Raw genomic sequence first — 21,493 nt, forward strand, 5'->3', positions numbered from 1 at the left:
TACTATGTTGTGCCAATACCTGCATTTACATTTAGAACGAATGATGTCATAGAACCAGCATCACACCAGTTCCAGGTGTCTCCAAGGAGACAACAGAACTTCAGTTGTGTTTGCTAAAATACACACTTTGAAACATACTGTAACACTTAGTTAACATGTCTGGTTTAGTTGAAGAATCGGCTAAGGTAAGTTTCAGGGTTTAATGGTGGGATGGCACCTGTGCTTTTTTCCCCCAACCGCTAGAATATGATTCGCACCAAACCCAAAAGAAATACTGCACAGTTCAGGAACTTCATCAACCTAGCAACTGTAAAATAAGCTTACAAACAACTGAATTGAAATGCCAAAAAGTTCAGAGAAAGGCACAAACTATGTTTACTTGGGGTTTACAAAATTAAAGCTAACTAAAACTGTAATGATAAACAATCATGCTGCCAATGTACAGAGAAATATCATGTTTTTTGAATAATGTATTATTTGTTACATAGGAACCCAGTATAAGGGAATCCCTTGCGATCCTTTCTGCAGAGATAAAGGTAAGTATTGTTTTCTCTTTAGCTCTGTCACTCCAAGAAATATAATGAACATAAATATATTTGCCAATCTTTTCATAGTAATCCAAACAACTCTGCGTGTAGCTGACATTTGTAATATTTATCTACCACAGTATAACTCTTCTGGCAAGGCGATTGGTATTGTACCTTGAAAGAAAACTGATTGGAAATGTCATGTACTCTATGGTTTCTATTGATGTCAAGTGGCAAATGTTGACTGGTGATGTTATGTGAATCTTAGGAAATGGTCATTTTTCAATCGAGTCTATGTTTCTCAGAATTTGAGACAGAGAGGTCAATCTCTGCAATCCGAGCTGAGGGCATTTCTTGGAATGGAAAGGTAAGAGCAACGTGTTCTTTGATTTCTCTTAAGACTCTTCGCCAGATTTAACGATGAAAAATGTAAATAATAATAACAAACATTATTTTATATAGTGCCTTGAAAGGTGGCTTCTTTACAGAATGACAAAACCAACTACAATAAATAATACACAAGATATGCATGATGACAATACACAGTTAGAGGAGACAGTAGATGGTCATTGTCAGTGTATTCTGAAGGTAGTTTTCCAATTTTTTGGAACGGGGTAAAAGAGGCCACCTCTACTAGAATCTTTGTCCTAACCAAAAATGTAACAAAGTATAATAATAATATTAAAAATAATAATGATAAACTTTATCTATAGAGCACCTTTCATACAAATAGTGCTTTGGTGCTTTAAAAACCAAGCGTAAAAATAAAATATTAAAATTGAGAGATATACTTTCAGTTGTAAAGGAAAATACAGCAATACAGTAAAGCAACATACATGTCAATTAAATAAATAAAAATTAGGAAAGTCATAATAAAATAAGAACAATTAAAGAGAACTAAAAAAAGAAACAGAAATAGAAAGAACAAAGAACCACTTTAACTAAAAGCAACATTTTCAAATGTTTTTTAAAACAATGTAACGAGCTTGACTGCCTAATAAAAAGTGGAAGTGAGTTTCATAATTTAGAAGCATAAAAACAAAAAGCAGCCTCTCCACTCTTTCTGCATTTCACATGTGGTATTTGCAGTAGGCCAGTATGTGCAGATCTCAGGTCACGTATAGGAACATATGAAGACAGACATTCAGTAAGGTACAGACGTGCTAGGTCGCTTAAAGCTTTAAAAACAAGTAAAAGAACTTTCAAATTTATCCTAGATAATACAGGTGACCAGTGAAGTTTTTTCAAAACAGGAATGATATTCTCTTTCTTGTATTTGTTAGGATCTGTGCTACTGCATTTCGAACAAGTAGTAAGGGATTTATTGTTTTCTTGGGAAGCCCACAAAACAGAGCATTATAATCATATCCACATCAATGTGAGCAATGGAGAAGTCAAATTAACGTGTCTAAATATCATCTAGTTCTATCCCAGGGAAGAGGGCTTTTGCCTACACAGACGACAAGACACAAAACGCTCAACTGTGCAAAACACGCATAAGGACATCAGTCAGGAGGAACAAGGTAAAGTGTTTTTACTTCTTCACCATGGTCATGTAGTTTCACTCCAAGCACTGTCATATGAAATAACTGTGGAAACGACCTCCCCAACATTTTGGGTTGTTGCATTTTGCTTCAATGAATTTTAACCTTTTCTTTTAGACATTAAGAGGAAGGACACATTCACCCTTGGTAGAGATTCAGTTGTTCTATGAGATGTCAAGGTGAGAATTAACCACTTCAGGCATACGTCAATCCACATGACTGAAAACTGGCAATGAACAGGATATGGGGATTTTGCTAGTTATAAAGTACAATAATCATCATTACATGATCTAAGACTACTGAAGTATAAGCTGTGTCCTTGACTGATTAATTAGCAAATTCATCTTTGTAGAGTGCAGCTACTATCTATTCAGTGGCATTTCCTTAAAACAACTGTATTCCCACATTCTGAATATGGAGTGAGATCATGTAGAGAATGTTGGACTTGTAATAACTAATTGAAGGATAATAACAATCAACGAAAGTGCTTAAAAGTATCAACAAATGCCTTCAAAGTACTTGACACGGACTTTGCTTTCAAAAGTGAAACATAATTAATGCTTACGTAAGATTTCTCTTGACTTCTCAGGAGTATACTAACTCCAAGGACAATGTTGGAGCTGCAATACTACTACCAAGACAAAAAATGATACAGGTAACACTGCTTTCAGATTTCTAAGAACTGCTAAAATAGTATGTTTGCAGAGCATTCAGAGTCTCATAGAGAAAATAAGTTGAGAATATGACAAGTTCCTACCATCTCAAACACTGCCAATCTAGAACAAAAAGAAAGTACTTGAACGCCTGCAGTAATCGAACACAAACCAGAACATATCAGTGCATGACAAGGAAATGTAGTCACAAAATGATTCTACCCTTTCAAGTCCCAAAAAGGACCGAGGAACTCACCGGAGGCGATACCTGGATTTCAAACGGAGTACAATGTAGCCACTGTAGGGGAGAAGATCACAGAGAGCTCTTCTCAGATTGCTCAGAGTCAGCCCCAGCACCCTGTCCTGACTGAAGCAGACAAAGTGGTCAAACAGGTAGGTAGAAATGAGTAAGGAACAGAGAGTATGGTTATTCTTGCATTGTTTTGTTCGTCTGTCAAAGAAAAGAGTGCTTCTGACTTTTGTCAATGTTCATCTTTATTTTAGGAGAAGAACAAACGGTGGTATCACACTTTGCTCAAGTGTATGATACCATGTGTGTACAGCAGACATCACCAAAGGAACAGGAGACACCTGAGTAGAGAACAAGAATATGAAAAGACTGATGAAAAAAAGCACCAGGAGAAATCAATTTGTTGTAACAGAAGAAATAAGGTTCTTGATCCCGAGATGAAGTGAAACAGATGAGTTTATTGCATGCAAGGAACAATAAAGCCGAAGTCTTGTTTCCCGCAAGAAACAACAAAACCGAAGTATTGTTCAACGTACTGTTACAAACTTTTGGGTTATATAGTGTTTTCTTCTCCGTTTCTGACGTCACTCGGTCTGATGGTAAAGAGGGGGGTTCATGGTATTTGGCCAGTTTACGATGTTCTGGGCAAATGGTCAGTTTAACATTACACCCAGGGGGGTTCCTAGCTGGCATCTGCAATCCTTATCAGTTAACCCCCTTTCCTGCCATAAACCCCAGCTTGTGACTTGGAAGTCTAAACCCCCTACAGAAAAGATTAAATTCAAACCCCCGTCTTCACATCTTTCTTCATTCCCCCCTTATAAAATATGGCATACGTCAGTGTAGCCTATTTTTATACATACAATGTCAGGGCAGATCTTTCCTTTCTTGGCGAACAGGTATGTATTGCCATGACATTGTACGTTCCACGGTTATGGCAAGATGTGATACATGTTTTTGTGCACGTGATGATTACAATTATACATATAAACAATACTACTCCTACAGATAAACACTATAAAAAGGTTCCACCCTAATTCTTCTAAAGTCGAGGCCATTTGAATTAACTCTCGACTCAGAAAGTTCATGCCGGCTTGTGGAAATATTATACCTAAATAATATTCCCAATCAGCCAATTTTCTTTGTGGTCTGTGGTTAGGTCCGAAGGGGCTGTGGGTTTGAACACGGATATGAGGAACCACATATCCTAAATAACATGAGCCAGACCACTGGGCTGGCAGCCATGGGTAGGCTCGTTTTCCACAAATGAAATATGTTCCGTTTGGCGCTCCCCATGCCTCTGAAAATAAGAAGCTTATACCGAATTGTGGGGTGTGCCGATCCCATCCTGGAATTTGGGAGGTAGAGGTGGATATATTTGCAGCGCTGGTAAGGTTGCAACGACTCCATCCAACCAAGTGCAGACCAATTAGTGTGCTGAAAACATATGTTTCCCTCACGTTCCTTATTGAGAGTCAGGTATGGTGGTGTATGGCTTCTGTTATATTTAGGAGCGTAAGAGCCTGTGAAACTCGTGGGCTCTAAGCCTCGCTCCTGTAGATATTGTAATGTTGTGCAGGTTAAAGTCGTGTTATGGCAACCCCCATAGTTTGTCATATTAAAATCTCCTAAATTATCCCTCCAAATGATCATGCCTATGACTTCCTCGAGACGCCAAGGAATGGCCCCCATAGGAAGTCCTCCCTGTACATATTTGGGTAATGCGGCACACACCCAGCAGGCACTTTGGTTGGTTTTCTTAGCTGTCAGATAGGAGAGGCCTAAAAAGGAATTAATTCCATGTTCTCCTTTGTGGGAGAGATGATCATTAATTCCTGCGGAACATAGTCCTACAGCAACAATTATTGTTATAAACAGAAATGATTTCATTCTGAGTCTGTAAATGGGGATGAGGCTCGTCGGCAGTGTGGCGCGTGGATCCAGCGATCTTTTTCCTTCCACTCGAACCGCAGACTCGGTTGTCAACAGGATCTGGATCCCACCTGGGCTGGAGAACCTGTGAAGGAAATTTCCTGATCCACACCCACTCTCCTGGGATGAGGTTGTGCCCTCCTTCAGGTGGTGGTCCCCACGCCTCCAGGACCTGCTCGCGGGCTCCTTGGGTGGCCTCTGTCAGCTACTTGCAATAATACAAAGGAATGGTTGATCCCTCTGAGGAAACCCCAGTCTCAGCACCTGTAAGAGAACTTGTTTCAAATTATTAAAGGCGGCTTTTGCTGCAGGAACCAAGGCAATCTTGTCCTTGTACTGCATTCCCCCCTTAAGCAGATCTGTTAAGAGTTGTGCTCACCCTGCAAAAAACATATTACCCAGGCCCTGTTAAAATTTCACAATGCTAGACACAAAAGGGCCTTATCATAACTGCTTCTATTAGACACTCTAAAGCTGAAGCAACTCAGACTTGTGGGTTTCCTCGTCAGGGGAAGCACTCAGAATAACATCAACATACTGAGTGATCACAGCCAGTTGAAGCCACGTGATACCCTGTTCTGCATAGTCATTCTTTGTAATGCATAATATTTCAACCCAATAGATCTGGGATCAAACCACCCATTAAAATCTGGTACTCGGCAAGTAAAACTTGCTGTCCCAATACTCCTGTGGCCTCCTGCCATCTTCCCATATACATTGCTCTATAGTACACTGTTGAACAGAGGAGTGAAACAAGCAGGACAGTAGTGCTCCAGTATCCCCTAACAGAGAAACCAACACTCCATTAACAGTACATTTTTATTCACTGGACTGGGACAGACTTAGGGAGGCTACAAGGGATTTACAGGATCTAATCGTTAGGTAAACAGATTTTCTCACAAGACGTTATTCTCCCCAGTCTCGATTCTAAACCTACAGCGTTTCAGCATGTCTGGTTTCGAGACATTCGAATAAAACCAAATTGTTTCCACTATTGCAACTAATTGTATAAATTACAATTTATAATAATTTATAATAATACAAAAACTGTTTAACTACTTTTACGTCCACCTGTACTGTACTTATACGTTTCAGACGCTCTTATATTTTCCAATCTCCTTAAGTTGATTTTCGTCAAGTCTCTTTAGTTACGTCTCTAGCCAGTCCCGCTGGCTAAACACACTCACACCGTCATTTAGTAGACCAAAACTCACAGTTACACACATACATGCCGGCACACAAATTCATAAAACACACATACACATCGAGAATATATTTTTCTCTTCGTAATACAATGTGCTGTATTCTTGTTTTACTTTTACATGAATCCTTTTAATTCCTGAAGCGCACTCCAGGTTCGCTGCATTTCTAATTTCGGGTGCGGTACTTTAGCCCACCGGTCAATATCTTATGGTTTTGGATTTGATCGTATTGGGGGTTGAGGGAAGGTAGGTGCGAGAACGGACCCCCTCGGCGGGGTGCGAGACGGAGTTAGAGTGGCGCTGTCATCAACGGCACCAGCCCCTGCTACATCAAGTCCTTTCCCACTTCGAGTGAGAGTACAGACCTGCGGGCGCCCTCCCTCTAACAGGGGAGACCCTGATCCGTCTTTATCACACTCATACCAAGTGTTATCCCAATCAGACCCCCCTTCTCCATATGGCCACTGAGGGAATTGATCCCAATTATTTTCGTTTCCTGCCTGTTTGTTCCCCTGTGGGAGAGCAGGATATAACTTAGTCGCCGGCTGTAGCACATTAACCAGTGCAGCGTGACCAGGAGTTAATTCCTTCTTTAATTTCTCATTCTCCTGTACTGCCTCTTTTAGCTTTTTTTCCTATACTCTTTCGTAGCGAGTAAAGTATATTTTCTTCCGGGTTTTTATTTTCCCCGTAAACACACTTTTAAGTCACATCCCAATTTCTTTTTTTTTTTTCGTCATGTATCTGCCACTGCTGGTGCCGGCCGTGCACCAGGGTGGGAGCTACATGCTTGTGCTTTTGCCAATCAATACTCATATGCTTTCTTTACAGGCGTCTTCGCCCCAAATTCCCTCTGACAAACTCAGCTTTTTCCATATTTTTCTCTTTCTTTTCCGTCAACTTACACTTTTCCGATATATAAACGGACCCTTCCACCACTTTCTCAAACCATCAGTTAGCACACATGTTCGGTCTCTTTAAGATTTACTTTTGTCGTGTGTGAGGTAACAGCTCATTCAGTAGGGGGATGCTTTCACTTGAAAAACCTGTGCATTACTGCACTCATTCAGCCAAGGGCGTCTGTTACCTCCGGATCTAAATACCTCTCAGAGACTTTAGAGAGGATTTACACCGCACTGTTCACAGGTAAGAAACGAGACCTCGAAAACCCCCTTTCTTGATCAGTAATTCACCATCCCCAGTACGCCAGCATCGCTGCTTTTGCCCCGGGGTGGACTTACGCACTGAGCTCAATCAGGGCGATTCTCGGGTCTCAACGTCCTTTAAATCCTGCTACTTAATGCTTTGCTCTTTTATTATGAGGTGTGTTTATGTTAGTGTCGTGCGTGTGTATATGTATTTCACAAACAAGGAAAACACCAAAAACATACATACATATATCTCTTCTACTCCTGTTTCCTTTAAAACAAAAAAAAAACCACGCCACGCCAATCTGTGCACGATCAAGGCGTAGCTAATCTCAGGACCCCAGGCGTAATTAAAGCCCACACCAATCCTGGATTATACGTGCATTTAATGCACCACTCAGCTCCAGAACCCCGGGCGCAATTAAGGCCCACACCGATCCCGAGCCACAGAACTCCGGGTGCAATTAAGACCCACACCAGTTCTGACCTTCAGAACTCCGGGTGCAACTAAGACCCACACCAGTCCTGAACTACGTGCATTTAATGCACCACTTGCTCTAGAACCCCGGGCGCAATTAAGGCCCACACCGATTCAGAGCCTCAGAACTCCGGGTGCAATTAAGACCCAAACCAGTTCTGACCTTCAGAACTCCGGGTGCAATTAAGACCCACACCAGTCCTGACTTCACGGTAAGGGTCCAAAACCCGTTCAAAACTCCACGCGCAATTAAGGCATACACCAGCTTCGAACGCCTGTACACAATACCGCGGAACCCCTGCCAGACCAAATTCTGGGCTTACAGCAAACAACCCATTACATACACCGATGCCTTCCCCGGGCCAGAGGAATTCAGAAACTCACGTTTACTCCGTCATCTCGGGCGATTCTCGCAGGGAGCAGAGATTTCCCAATCGGTCAGAGAGAGTCGGGACTTTTAAATAAAAGAGGAGTCCTTACCTCTTAGTTATGTGCGCGCTGACCGTCTCTCCTGCCGATGGGAAGTTCTGCGCCTTCTGGAGCATCCGCCGACTACGCCAAATTTGTTGTAACAGAAGAAATAAGGTTCTTGATCCCGAGATGAAGTGAAACAGATGAGTTTATTGCATGCAAGGAACAATAAAGCCGAAGTCTTGTTTCCCGCAAGAAACAACAAAACTGAAGTATTGTTCAACGTACTGTTACAAACTTTTGGGTTATATAGTGTTTTCTTCTCCGTTTCTGACGTCACTCGGTCTGATGGTAAAGAGGGGGGTTCATGGTATTTGGCCAGTTTACGATGTTCTGGGCAAATGGTCAGTTTAACATTACACCCAGGGGGGTTCCTAGCTGGCATCTGCAATCCTTATCAGTTAACCCCCTTTCCTGCCATAAACCCCAGCTTGTGACTTGGAAGTCTAAACCCCCTACAGAAAAGATTAAATTCAAACCCCCGTCTTCACATCTTTCTTCACATTGAATATGCACAATCTCGTCCAGTATTTCAATGAAAAGTTTCAGTGTTGTTTTTAGTGTCGTCGTATTGCATACATTTAAAACAATGTGTCTTGTTTAATGAACAATTTCATTTACTTTAGTAAAAAGTGTTGTTTACTGTAGTCCTAGCATGGATGCAATTGTTAGAAAAAACGTGAATGAAAAACTGAATGTTTCATACAATATGGGTTTGTGTTAACCCACACACCTAAGTGAAATGTTTGATTACGTTTACAAGACATAACACATAGTTCAGTTGAGTGTGAAAGGGAACAACAGAGAAAGTCACAAACAAAACATTTGTGAAGGACTTGATGAATGTTTTTTCTTTAGAAATGACAAAAAATAAAGAATTTTTCAACAAGATGTCTTTCTATAGCGAGTTTCATTTGAGATAGTCTTTTCTTAGAAGTGCAAGAGTGGTATTCCCTACAACTTATTCCCCAATTTGATCATTCTCAGAAATTAGGAGACGGAAACCACACCTACTGTAATATTAGACCTTGTAACAAGGCAACTAGGTTTCAATGGCTTAAAAGGTGCAGAAAGAGGCTCATGTATAATGACCTCCAGTGTCCCACAGGTTTCCCAAATCATTTCTTAGAGTTTGGAAAAAGAGGAAATAAAGTGTCTACAGAAAGCGTATACCCCCTTGAACTTTGTTCAGTTTGTTGCGCCAGTGCCAGAGTTTCATGCAATTAAATGAGGACCTCTTTCTAACACCACATATGTTATACTTTCAAAGGGAAAAAAGGAAATATTACATTTTCACCCACATGTTAATATTTGGTAGAAGCCCTTTTCTATTACTTGCCTGACTTGCTTCTTCTGCTGGATGGCTTCTGGTCGCTGGTCAGGATCGACAGCCAGCATGTCCTGGAGCAGTGTCCTTAGCTCAGTGCTTATGGCTCTATTTACTTTCAGGGGGATGTGGAACTGCAGCCAGGGGTTCTCATCCAGGGCCTCTCCAACAGGCCCTGACAGACATATGCTCCTGTATCGGAAACACACTTTAGTTCAATTCTAAAATATTTCTCATAGGACTGAAGGAACCTTTGCCTGTTAAGAGTTAACAATTAGGTCCTCAAGAACTGTTTTACGGTTTTCTACACTCCTGGCTGGCCAAGGTCTCTTTAAGGTCTCTTAAGTGGAGGTGTAACTCATGTATCCTACATGTGATTTAGCAACATGAAAGGGAATAGCTTCTTATCGGATTATGGTCTTGGTTAACTGCCTAAGGCTGACCTAAGTGCCTAACTTTCTGACTTTCTTTATACCTTATATGTTAAGAAGCTTCTTCTGACCAATCAGAAATGTATGCTTTATGTATGAACATTTTGCTCATCAAAGTGAGTGAGAGACAAGGTTAACAGAAATTAGCCACGGCAGTAAATGACAGCATATTTTTGGGTTCTTAAATGGTCTCTACCTGGCACACCTGCAGTGCAAACTGACACACACTGTTTAGAGAAACAGCTACTCTATTACTAGTATTAATGAAACATTTCTTATTCTATGGAACAAAAACAAACAGTAAAACTAAAACACAGATCTCTTAGCTTCCTATTTCATGAACCAGATGACTGAATGACCAAGCCTAACTAGTAGCCAGAACCCCAGTTAACCCTCCGTAACACAAAGTTTAACCACACGACAGGAACTCTTTCAAAATGAGTGAAAATCATAAATGGATCCATAACTTTACATCAATTTACTATGTTGTGCCAATACCTGCATTTACATTTAGAACGAATGATGTCATAGAACCAGCATCACACCAGTTCCAGGTGTCTCCAAGGAGACAACAGAACTTCAGTTGTGTTTGCTAAAATACACACTTTGAAACATACTGTAACACTTAGTTAACATGTCTGGTTTAGTTGAAGAATCGGCTAAGGTAAGTTTCAGGGTTTAATGGTGGGATGGCACCTGTGCTTTTTTCCCCCAACCGCTAGAATATGATTCGCACCAAACCCAAAAGAAATACTGCACAGTTCAGGAACTTCATCAACCTAGCAACTGTAAAATAAGCTTACAAACAACTGAATTGAAATGCCAAAAAGTTCAGAGAAAGGCACAAACTATGTTTACTTGGGGTTTACAAAATTAAAGCTAACTAAAACTGTAATGATAAACAATCATGCTGCCAATGTACAGAGAAATATCATGTTTTTTGAATAATGTATTATTTGTTACATAGGAACCCAGTATAAGGGAATCCCTTGCGATCCTTTCTGCAGAGATAAAGGTAAGTATTGTTTTCTCTTTAGCTCTGTCACTCCAAGAAATATAATGAACATAAATATATTTGCCAATCTTTTCATAGTAATCCAAACAACTCTGCGTGTAGCTGACATTTGTAATATTTATCTACCGCAGTATAACTCTTCTGGCAAGGCGATTGGTATTGTACCTTGAAAGAAAACTGATTGGAAATGTCATGTATTCTATGGTTTCTATTGATGTCAAGTGGCAAATGTTGACTGGTGATGTTATGTGAATCTTAGGAAATGGTCATTTTTCAATCGAGTCTATGTTTCTCAGAATTTGAGACAGAGAGGTCAATCTCTGCAATCCGAGCTGAGGGCATTTCTTGGAATGGAAAGGTAAGAGCAACGTGTTCTTTGATTTCTCTTAAGACTCTTCGCCAGATTTAACGATGAAAAATGTAAATAATAATAACAAACATTATTTTATATAGTGCCTTGAAAGGTGGCTTCTTTACAGAATGACAAAACCAACTACAATAAATAATACACAAGATATGCATGATGACAATACACAGTTAGAGGAGACAGTAGATGGTCATTGTCAGTGTATTCTGAAGGTAGTTTTCCAATTTTTTGGAACGGGGTAAAAGAGGCCACCTCTACTAGAATCTTTGTCCTAACCAAAAATGTAACAAAGTATAATAATAATATTAAAAATAATAATGATAAACTTTATCTATAGAGCACCTTTCATACAAATAGTGCTTTGGTGCTTTAAAAACCAAGCGTAAAAATAAAATATTAAAATTGAGAGATATACTTTCAGTTGTAAAGGAAAATACAGCAATACAGTAAAGCAACATACATGTCAATTAAATAAATAAAAATTAGGAAAGTCGTAATAAAATAAGAACAATTAAAGAGAACTAAAAAAAGAAACAGAAATAGAAAGAACAAAGAACCACTTTAACTAAAAGCAACATTTTCAAATGTTTTTTAAAACAATGTACCGAGCTTGACTGCCTAATAAAAAGTGGAAGTGAGTTTCATAATTTAGAAGCATAAAAACAAAAAGCAGCCTCTCCACTCTTTCTGCATTTCACATGTGGTATTTGCAGTAGGCCAGTATGTGCAGATCTCAGGTCACGTATAGGAACATATGAAGACAGACATTCAGTAAGGTACAGACGTGCTAGGTCGCTTAAAGCTTTAAAAACAAGTAAAAGAACTTTCAAATTTATCCTAGATAATACAGGTGACCAGTGAAGTTTTTTCAAAACAGGAATGATATTCCTTTTCTTGTATTTGTTAGGATCTGTGCTACTGCATTTCGAACAAGTAGTAAGGGATTTATTGTTTTCTTGGGAAGCCCACAAAACAGAGCATTATAATCATATCCACATCAATGTGAGCAATGGAGAAGTCAAATTAACGTGTCTAAATATCATCTAGTTCTATCCCAGGGAAGAGGGCTTTTGCCTACACAGACGACAAGACACAAAACGCTCAACTGTGCAAAACACGCATAAGGACATCAGTCAGGAGGAACAAGGTAAAGTGTTTTTACTTCTTCACCATGGTCATGTAATTTCACTCCAAGCACTGTCATATGAAATAACTGTGGAAACGACCTCCCCAACATTTTGGGTTGTTGCATTTTGCTTCAATGAATTTTAACCTTTTCTTTTAGACATTAAGAGGAAGGACACATTCACCCTTGGTAGAGATTCAGTTGTTCTATGAGATGTCAAGGTGAGAATTAACCACTTCAGGCATACATCAATCCACATGACTGAAAACTGGCAATGAACAGGATATGGGGATTTTGCTAGTTATGAAGTACAATAATCATCATTACATGATCTAAGACTACTGAAGTATAAGCTGTGTCCCTGACTGATTAATTAGCAAATTCATCTTTGTAGAGTGCAGCTACTATCTATTCAGTGGCATTTCCTTAAAACAACTGTATTCCCACATTCTGAATATGGAGTGAGATCATGTAGAGAATGTTGGACTTGTAATAACTAATTGAAGGATAATAACAATCAACGAAAGTGCTTAAAAGTATCAACAAATGCCTTCAAAGTACTTGACACGGACTTTGCTTTCAAAAGTGAAACATAATTAATGCTTACGTAAGATTTCTCTTGACTTCTCAGGAGTATACTTACTCCAACGACAAGTAACATCACAAACCATTATTTAAGTGCTGATGTTGGAGCTGCAATACTACTACCAAGACAAAAAATGATACAGGTAACACTGCTTTCAGATTTCTAAGAATTGCTAAAATAGTATGTTTACAGAGCATTCAGAGTTGAGAATATGACAAGTTCCTACCATCTCAAACACTGCCAATCTAGAACAAAAAGAAAGTACTTGAACGCCTGCAGTAATCGAACACAAACCAGAACATATCAGTGCATGACAAGGAAATGTAGTCACAAAATGATTCTACCCTTTCAAGTCCCAAAAAGGACCGAGGAACTTACCGGAGGCGATACCTGGATTTCAAACAGAGTACAATGTAGCCACTGTAGGGGAGAAGATCACAGAGAGCTCTTCTCAGATTGCTCAGAGTCAGCCCCAGCACCCTGTCCTGACTGAAGCAGACAAAGTGGTCAAACAGGTAGGTAGAAATGAGTAAGGAACAGAGAGTATGGTTATTCTTGCATTGTTTTGTTCGTCTGTCAAAGAAAAGAGTGCTTCTGACTTTTGTCAATGTTCATCTTTATTTTAGGAGAAGAACAAACGGTGGTATCACACTTTGCTCAAGTGTATGATACCATGTGTGTACAGCAGACATCACCAAAGGAACAGGAGACACCTGAGTAGAGAACAAGAATATGAAAAGACTGATGAAAAAAAGCACCAGGAGAAATCCATTGAATATGCACAATCTCGTCCAGTATTTCAATGAAAAGTTTCAGTGTTGTTTTTAGTGTCGTCGTATTGCATACATTTAAAACAATGTGTCTTGTTTAATGAACAATTTCATTTACTTTAGTAAAAAGTGTTGTTTACTGTAGTCCTAGCATGGATGCAATTGTTAGAAAAAACTTGAATGAAAAACTGAAATGACAAAAAATAAAGAATTTTTCAACAAGATGTCTTTCTATAGCGAGTTTCATTTGAGATAGTCTTTTCTCAGAAGTGCAAGAGTGGTATTCCCTACAACTTATTCCCCAATTTGATCATTCTCAGAAATTAGGAGACGGAAACCACACCTACTGTAATATTAGACCTTGTAACAAGGCAACTAGGTTTCAATGGCTTAAAAGTTGCAGAAAGAGGCTCATGTATAATGACCTCCAGTGTCCCACAGGTTTCCCAAATCATTTCTTAGAGTATGGAAAAAGAGGAAATAAAGTGTCTACAGAAAGCGTATACCCCCTTGAACTTTGTTCAGTTTGTTGCGCCAGTGCCAGAGTTTCATGCAATTAAATGAGGACCTCTTTCTCACACCACATATGTTATACTTTCAAAGGGAAAAAAGAAAATATTACAATTGTATACATTTTCACCCACATGTTAATATTTGGTAGAAGCCCTTTTCACAGCAATTTCAGCTGTGAGTCTGTTGGTAATGGGCTCCACCACCTCTGCACCAACAAGATTTGATCATATTTGAGAATTTCAGAAGTCTGTCTGGTTTAGCTGAAGAATCAGCTAAGGTAAGTTTCAGGAAGAGCATCTGATTTCTTTCAATAAAGCAGAACAGAGAAAAAACACACAATACAAAATCATGAGAATTTGTATCCATATGACGCTTTGACTCGAATACTTTTATCAGACCTACACAGAGTATATACTGTACACACTTTTTCAGCCCAGGTTTATACATTTGGAACTGCCATTTGTAGGTGTTTTTGTGTCTTAGCTCAACACTGTGAAACCTGTAGTTACAAACATGGACGATGAAGACATGAAGACATATATTGTACCTCTGACCGGCCTACCTTCCAAGAGGTGAAAGATGAAACTTTTCCTTTATCGTCAACTCAGTGAATGTCTTTAAACTTTCGAAAACTGTAACAAAGAATAAGTTAAAAAACTTATTTTCATTGGACCCACAGAAAAGTCAAAGTTGTCCATAGAAATGCCCGTCTAAATCAGAAATCTACAGCACAAAGGCAGTGGCCTTTCGGGACATAAAAATGAAATCAGACTTTACTCAGACGAATTGCCCTTGGTCACGGACATCTTGCTATCAGTCACTACAAAGATGTTTTCTCTCGTGCCATGGCTTGCCTGACTTGCTTCTTCTGCTGGATGGCTTCTGGTCGCTGGTCAGGATCGACAGCCAGCATGTCCTGGAGCAGTGTCCTTAGCTCAGTGCTTATGGCTCTATTTACTTTCAGGGGGATGTGGAACTGCAGCCAGGGGTTCTCATGCAGGGCTTCTCCAACAGGCCCTGACAGACATATGCTCCTGTATCGGAAACACACTTTAGTTCAATTCTAAAATATTTCTCATAGGACTGAAGGAACCTTTGCCTGTTAAGAGTTAACAATTAGGTCCTCAAGAACTGTTTTACGGTTTTCTACACTCCTGGCTGGCCAAGGTCTCTTTAAGGTCTCTTAAGTGGAGGTGTAACTCATGTATCCTACAAGTGATTTAGCAACATGAAAGGGAATAGCTTCTTATCGGATTATGGTCTTGGTTAACTGCCTAAGGCTGACCTAAGTGCCTAACTTTCTGACTTTGTTTATACCTTATATGTTAAGAAGCTTCTTCTGACCAATCAGAAATGTATGCTTTATGTATGAACATTTTGCTCATCAAAGTGAGTGAGAGACAAGGTTAACAGAAATTAGCCACGGCAGTAAATGACAGCATATTTTTGGGTTCTTAAATGGTCTCTACCTGGCACACCTGCAGTGTAAACTGACACACACTGTTTAGAGAAACAGCTACTCTATTACTAATATTAATGAAACATTTCTTATTCTATGGAACAAAAACAAACAGTAAAACTAAAACACAGATCTCTTAGCTTCCTATTTCATGAACCAGATGACTGAATGACCAAGCTTAACTAGTAGCCAGAACCCCAGTTAACCCTCCGTAACACAAAGTTTAACCACACGACAGGAACTCTTTCAAACTGAGTGAAAATCATAAATGGATCCATAACTTTACATCAATTTACTATGTTGTGCCAATACCTGCATTTACATTTAGAACGAATGATGTCATAGAACCAGCATCACACCAGTTCCAGGTGTCTCCAAGGAGACAACAGAACTTCAGTTGTGTTTGCTAAAATACACACTTTGAAACATACTGTAACACTTAGTTAACATGTCTGGTTTAGTTGAAGAATCGGCTAAGGTAAGTTTCAGGGTTTAATGGTGGGATGGCACCTGTGCTTTTTTCCCCCAACCGCTAGAATATGATTCGCACCAAACCCAAAAGAAATACTGCACAGTTCAGGAACTTCATCAACCTAGCAACTGTAAAATAAGCTTACAAACAACTGAATTGAAATGCCAAAAAGTTCAGAGAAAGGCAAAAAACTATGTTTACTTGGGGTTTACAAAATTAAAGCTAACTAAAACTGTAATGATAAACAATCATGCTGCCAATGGACAGAGAAATATCATGTTTTTTGAATAATGTATTATTTGTTATATAGGAGCCCAGTATAAGGGAATCCCTTGCGATCCTGTCTGCAGAGATAAAGGTAAGTATTTTTTTCTCTTTAGCTCTGTCACTCCAAGAAATATAATGAACATAAATATATTTGCCAATCTTTTCATAGTAATCCAAACAACTCTGCGTGTATCTGACATTTGTTATATTTATCTACCGCAGTATAACTCTTCTGGCAAGGCGATTGCTATTGTACCTTGAAAGAAAACTGATAGGAAATGTCATGTACTCTATGGTTTCTATTGATGTCAAGTGGCAAATGTTGACTGGTGATGTTATGTGAATCTTAGGAAATGGTCATTTTTCAATCGAGTCTATGTTTCCCAGAATTTGAGACAGAGAGGTCAATCTCTGCAATCCGAGCTGAGGGCATTTCTTGGAATGGAAAGGTAAGAGCAACATGTTCTTTGATATTCTCTTAAGACTCTTCGCCAGATTTTACGATGAAAAATGTAAATAATAATAACAAACATTATTTTATATAGTGCCTTGAAAGGTGGCTTCTTTACACAATGACAAAACCAACTACAATAAATAATACACAAGATATGCATGATGACAATACACAGTTAGAGGAGACAGTAGATGGTCATTGTCAGTGTATTCTGAAGGTAGTTTTCCAATATTTTGGAACAGGGTAAAAGAGGCCACCTCTACTAGAATCTTTGTCCTAACCAAAAATGTAACAAAGTATAATAATAATATTAAAAATAATAATAATAAACTTTATTTATAGAGCACCTTTCATACAAATAGTGCATTGGTGCTTTAAAAACCAAGAGTAAAAATAAAATATTAAAATTGAGAGATATACTTTCAGTTGTAAAGGAAAATACAGCTATACAGTAAAGCAACATACATGTTAATTAAATAAATAAAAATTAGGAAAGTCGTAAAAAAATAAGAACAATTAAAGAGAACTAAAAAAAGAAACAGAAATAGAAAGAACAAAGAACCACTTTAACTAAAAGCAACATTTTCAAATGTTTTTTAAAACAATGTACCAAGCTTAACTGCCTAATAAAAAGTGGAAGTGAGTTTCATAATTTAGAAGCATAAAAACAAAAAGCAGCCTTTCCACTCTTTCTGCATTTCACATGTGGTATTTGCAGTAGGCCAGTATGTGCAGATCTCAGGTCACGTATAGGAACATATGAAGACAGACATTCAGTAAGGTACAGACGTGCTAGGTCGCTTAAAGCTTTAAAAACAAGTAAAAGAACTTTCAAATTTATCCTAGATAATACAGGTGACCAGTGAAGTTTTTTCAAAACAGGAATAATATTCTTTTTCTTGTATTTGTTAGGATCTGTGCTACTGCATTTCGAACAAGTAGTAAGGGATTTATTGTTTTCTTGGGAAGCCCACAAAACAGAGCATTATAATCATATCCACATCAATGTGAGCAATGGAGAAGTCAAATTAACGTGTCTAAATATCATCTAGTTCTATCCCAGGGAAGAGGGCTGTTGCCTACACAGACGACAAGACACAAAACGCTCAACTGTGCAAAACACGCATAAGGACATCAGTCAGGAGGAACAAGGTAAAGTGTTTTTACTTCTTCACCATGGTCATGTAGTTTCACTCCAAGCACTGTCATATGAAATAACTGTGGAAACGACCTCCCCAACATTTTGGGTTGTTGCATTTTGCTTCAATGAATTTTAACCTTTTCTTTTAGACATTAAGAGGAAGGACACATTCACCCTTGGTAGAGATTCAGTTGTTCTATGAGATGTCAAGGTGAGAATTAACCACTTCAGGCATAAGTCAATCCACATGACTGAAAAATGGGCAATGAACAGGATATGGGAATTTTGCTAGTTATAAATTACAATAATCATCATTACATGATCTAAGACTACTGAAGTATAAGCTGTGTCCCTGACTGATTAATTAGCAAATTCATCTTTGTAGAGTGCAGCTACTATCTATTCAGTGGCATTTCCTTAAAACAACTGTATTCCCACATTCTGAATATGGAGTGAGATCATGTAAGAATGTTGGACTTGTAATAACTAATTGAAGGATAATAATAATCAACGAAAGTGCTTAAAAGTATCAACAAATGCCTTCAAAGTACTTGACACGTACTTTGCTTTCAAAAGTGAAACATAATTAATGCTTACGTAAGATTTCTCTTGACTTCTCAGGAGTATACTAACTCCAAGGACAAGTAACATCACAAACCATTATTTAAGTGCTGATGTTGGAGCTGCAATACTACTACCAAGACAAAAAATGATACAGGTAACACTGCTTTCAGATTTCTAAGAATTGCTAAAATAGTATGTTTACAGAGCATTCAGAGTCTCATAGAGAAAATAAGTTGAGAATATGACAAGTTCCTACCATCTCAAACACTGCCAATCTAGAACAAAAAGAAAGTACTTGAACGCCTGCAGTAATCGAACACAAACCAGAACATATCAGTGCATGACAATGAAATGTAGTCACAAAATGATTCTACCCTTTCAAGTCCCAAAAAGGACCGAGGAACTTACCGGAGGCGATACCTGGATTTCAAAAAGAGTACAATGTAGCCACTGTAGGGGAGAAGATCACAGAGAGCTCTTCTCAGATTGCTCAGAGTCAGCCCCAGCACCCTGTCCTGACTGAAGCAGACAAAGTGGTCAAACAGGTAGGTAGAAATGAGTAAGGAACAGAGAGTATGGTTATTCTTGCATTGTTTGTTCGTCTGTCAAAGAAAAGAGTGCTTCTGACTTTTGTCAATGTTCATCTTTATTTTAGGAGAAGAACAAACGGTGGTATCACACTTTGCTCAAGTGTATGATGCCATGTGTGTACAGCAGACATCACCAAAGGAACAGGAGACACCTGAGTAGAGAACAAGAATATGAAAAGACTGATGAAAAAAAGCACCAGGAGAAATCCATTGAATATGCACAATCTCGTCCAGAATTTCAATGAAAAGTTTCAGTGTTGTTTTTAGTGTCGTCGTATTGCATACATTTAAAACAATGTGTCTTGTTTAATGAACAATTTCATTTACTTTAGTAAAAAGTGTTGTTTACTGTAGTCCTAGCATGGATGCAATTGTTAGAAAAAACGGGAATGAAAAACTGAATGTTTAATACAACATGGGTTTGTGTTAACCCACACACCTAAGTGAAATGTTTGATTATGTTTACAAGACATAACACATAGTTCAGTTGAGTGTGAAAGGGAACAACAGAGAAAGTCACAAACAAAACATTTGTGAAGGACTTGATGAATGTTTTTTCTTTAGAAATTACAAAAAATAAAGAATTTTCAACAAGATGTCTTTCTATAGCGAGTTTCATTTGAGATAGTCTTTTCTTAGAAGTGCAAGAGTGGTATTCCCTACAACTTATTCCCCAATTTGATCATTCTCAGAAATTAGGAGACGGAAACCACACCTACTGTAATATTAGACCTTGTAACAAGGCAACTAGGTTTCAATGGCTTAAAAGGTGCAGAAAGAGGCTCATGTATAATGACCTCCAGTGTCCCACAGGTTTCCCAAATCATTTCTTAGACTATGGAAAAAGAGGAAATAAAGTGTCTACAGAAAGCGTATACCCCCTTGAACTTTGTTCAGTTTGTTGCGCCAGTGCCAGAGTTTCATGCAATTAAATGAGGACCTCTTTCTCACACCACATATGTTATACTTTCAATGGGAAAAAAGGAAATATTACAATTGTATACATTTTCACCCACATGTTAATATTTGGTAGAAGCCCTTTTCACAGCAATTTCAGCTGTGAGTCTGTTGGTAATGGGCTCCACCACCTCTGCACCAACAAGATTTGATAATATTTGAGAATTTCAGAAGTCTGTCTGGTTTAGCTGAAGAATCAGCTAAGGTAAGTTTCAGGAAGAGCATCTGATTTCTTTCAATAAAGCAGAACAGAGAAAAAACACACAATACAAAATCATGAGAATTTGTATCCATATGACACTTTGACTCGAATACTTTTATCAGACCCACACAGAGTATATACTGTACACACTTTTTCAGCCCAGGTTTATACATTTGATACATTTGGAACTGCCATTTGTAGGTGTTTTTGTGTCTTAGCTCAACACTGTGAAACCTGTAGTTACAAACATGGAGGATGAAGACATGAAGACATATATTGTACCTCTGACCGGCCTACCTTCGAAGAGGTGAAAGATGAAACTTTTCCTTTATCGTCAACTCAGTGAATGTCTTTAAACTTTCGAAAACTGTAACAAAGAATAAGTTAAAAAACTTATTTTCATTGGACCCACAGAAAAGTCAAAGTTGTCCATAGAAATGCCCGTCTAAATCAGAAATCTACAGCACAAAGGCAGTGGCCTTTCGGGACATAAGAATGAAATCAGACTTTACTCAGACGAATTGCCCTTGGTCACGGACATCTTGCTATCAGTCACTACAAAGATGTTTTCTCTCGTGCCATGGCTTGCCTGACTTGCTTCTTCAGCTGGATGGCTTCTGGTCGCTGGTCAGGATCGACAGCCAGCATGTCCTGGAGCAGTGTCCTTAGCTCCGTGCTTATGGCTCTATTTACTTTCAGGGGGATGTGGAACTGCAGCCAGGGGTTCTCATCCAGGGCCTCTCCAACAGGCCCTGACAGACATATGCTCCTGTATCGGAAACACACTTTAGTTCAATTCTAAAATATTTCTCATAGGACTGAAGGAACCTTTGCCTGTTAAGAGTTAACAATTAGGTCCTCAAGAACTGTTTTACGGTTTTCTACACTCCTGGCTGGCCAAGGTCTCTTTAAGGTCTCTTAAGTGGAGGTGTAACTCATGTATCCTACATGTGATTTAGCAACATGAAAGGGAATAGCTTCTTATCGGATTATGGTCTTGGTTAACTGCCTAAGGCTGACCTAAGTGCCTAACTTTCTGACTTTCTT

The sequence above is a fragment of the Lepisosteus platostomus genome, chromosome 27 (assembly GCF_059453375.1).
Source record: "Lepisosteus platostomus isolate fLepPlt1 chromosome 27, fLepPlt1.hap1, whole genome shotgun sequence".
Taxonomy (NCBI): Eukaryota; Metazoa; Chordata; class Actinopteri; order Semionotiformes; family Lepisosteidae; genus Lepisosteus; species Lepisosteus platostomus.